This window comes from Sarcophilus harrisii, chromosome 3 (assembly GCF_902635505.1).
Source record: "Sarcophilus harrisii chromosome 3, mSarHar1.11, whole genome shotgun sequence".
NCBI classification, from domain to species: Eukaryota; Metazoa; Chordata; class Mammalia; order Dasyuromorphia; family Dasyuridae; genus Sarcophilus; species Sarcophilus harrisii.
In genome coordinates this window covers 76585864-76588636 of record NC_045428.1, presented here as the reverse complement: position 1 = coordinate 76588636, position 2773 = coordinate 76585864, and positions in this window count along the sequence as shown.

The following is a 2773-nucleotide window of genomic DNA, read 5'->3' as shown; positions in this document are numbered from 1 at the left end:
CTAGTGGGATGCAGAGAACATCTTGAAACTGAATAACTGAAGAGTCAGTGACTCTGTCAGCCCTCTGTCTCTACCTGTGTGACTTTGGGAAACCCATTTGACTTCCCCAGGTTTCAGCTTTCTTTATGATAAAATGAAGGAGTAGATTATATAATCTCTAAGGTCACTTCTAGTTTTAAAATGATTTTATAAAAACATGTTCTCCAGGGCAGCTAGTACAGTTGATAGAGCACCAGCCCTGAAGTCAGGAGGACCTGAGTTCAAATCCGACCTCAGACACTTAGCACTTCCTAGCTATGTGACCCTGGGCAAGTCACTTAACCCCAGTTGCCTCAAGAGGAAAGAAAAAGAGGCATCTAGTCCCACACTTCTTAAACTTTCCTCATTTCACCTGACAAATTTTATGCAACCCCAGGTATATGAGGCATATAAGATAGATATACAAATCAAACATTTACTGATAACAAATCAAAATTTCATGACTTCACATTCAGTTATGTGACCCTGTATGGGCTTGCAACCCATAGTTTAAGAAGCTTTGATCTAGTCCAACCTCTTCATTCTCTAGGTGAAGAAGTTGACTCCCAATGAAATGAAATGAAATGATGTGTCCAAGGTCACACAGAAAATAAAGGAAAAAAGCTGGGAATCAAATTGAGGTTCTCCGATAACAAAACTAGCACTGTTTGCATTCTGCTACATTGTCAGCAACAATAAATGAAACATTTTGATCTGGAAACTTGGAGATTTCTCTTGGCAAAAGGCTCATGACAACCTGGATCTAGTTAGAGAGCATGGGAGGGGAAGTCATAATAGCTCTATCACCACTATTTTGTATGTTGTTCAATTAAACAAGAGGTCAGAATAATTTCAATGCTTCCCGCCAGAAAGAATGAGAGTTTGCCTTTTTAACTACTATGCCTTGTAGAAGGCAGCAGGGTATCCTATCTAGTCAAAATGACATCTGCCTGCTGTTTTTAAAATCTCACCCACAAGTCTCGATCTTTATCTTAACCACTGGATATATCTCTAGAAGTTAAAGAAGAAGGGGAAAAAAATCCTATGTCATGTCAGAAATGGCTGCAAACCTTTCAAATACAATTGTTGGTTTTAGAGCTTTTGGAGATATTAAAAATCATCAAGGTCTGGTCTTAACCTTTTTTGTATCATAGTCCCATTTGGCAGACTTGTGACGCTTATGGTTTCCTTCTCAGAATATGCTTTTAAATGCATAAAAGAAAAATACACAGAATTTCAAAGGAGACCAATTATATGGAAATGCAGCTAACCAACATTTTTTTTTAAAGTTCATAGACCCCCCACATAGGTTGGGAATTTCTGCTGTGTCTGATGTCCTTTTTTCCAGACAAAGAATGAGAAGCAGAGAAAGTAAATGACTTAGAGGGAGAAGCAGTAGTACTGACATTCTCACCAGCTCCAAAACATGTACTTTGGGGCTATGCCCTACAACCTCTCATATGTGTGTCAAATGATTGCCTGTGGCTTTCATTTCCCATCATGATTTGTGAGTACGTTTCTATTTTTATCCACCCTAGTGAAGTGACAAAGAATCTATGGGATTTCATATCCCGTCGTGATTTATGAGAACATTTCCATTTTTATTCATCTTATGAGTTGGCAAAGACTCTATTAATGATAGAAACCACAAGGCCAAATCTAAAGCCTAAAGAAATTTGTCTGGCTTCTACATTATGATTGTCTCCCTTCAGTTTTAGTTAAAAAGTGACTTCATTATAGAGTGACTAGAGAAGAGCTGAAAAGGGTTTTTGAAATACTCTGCCATGGGTAGGGCTGCCATCTCTTACTGGAAAGCCTCATGGTTGAATGTAAAAAATCCAGGCTTTGTGCTGACTATGGTGACCATAATTCAGAGATCATTTCTCTGGAAGAAGGCTCTTCTAACATGGAAAAATAATTCAAGAAATCTTACTCAAAAAGTAGGAAAGAAGTGGGGGGGGGGGAATAAAGAAGAAAGGATGGGAAAAGGCAATGGAGGAAGGGTTAGGGTTAGGTTTAAGGAGGGAGGAAGAAAGGCAGGAGGGATTCTAAAAGACAGATGTGAGAAAAGAGTATATTCAGTCATGAGAGACAGCCATTGCAAAGGTATGAGGATGGTGGATAGAGGGTTTCAGGTGGGGAACAACAATAAGTCCCATTTGACTAGAGAAGTGGAGCAGCCAAAGGAGACCACAAAATTTCCAGAAAGGGTTGGCCATGAGTTAGCTTCTGTTACATTTTGTGTGATCGCTAGAAGTAATTTGAAAGATGAAAGTACTATCAAACTTCCTCTCTTGTCCAGCTGGGATTTGTTCTTTCATATCAAAGCTTTAACATTTGGTTTGGTAACAAAGTGGTGAAGTGGTTAGAGTGCTGGACCTGGAGTCAGGAAGAACCAAATTAAAATTCTGCTTCAGATACTTATTACTCTGTATGATGCTGTACAGGTCACATAAATTCTGTTTGCCTTAGTTTTCTCAAATGTAAAATAGAAACAATAACACCAGTCACCTTGCAGGTACATATTAAATGAGGGATTATTTGTAAAACATTTAGCACCGTATCTGGCACATAGTAGGGACCACCCTCTCCTGGTTATAGGTGTTTATGAAAATGCAACTACTCCTGAGAGAGATTTCAAGTCACAGAAACCTTAATTGTCAGAACAAAGGAAAGCTTTGAGATCATTTCATTTAACTCCCACATTGTGCTTATTAAGAAACTAAGGAGTAAACTCTGAGTTATCCCTACACAC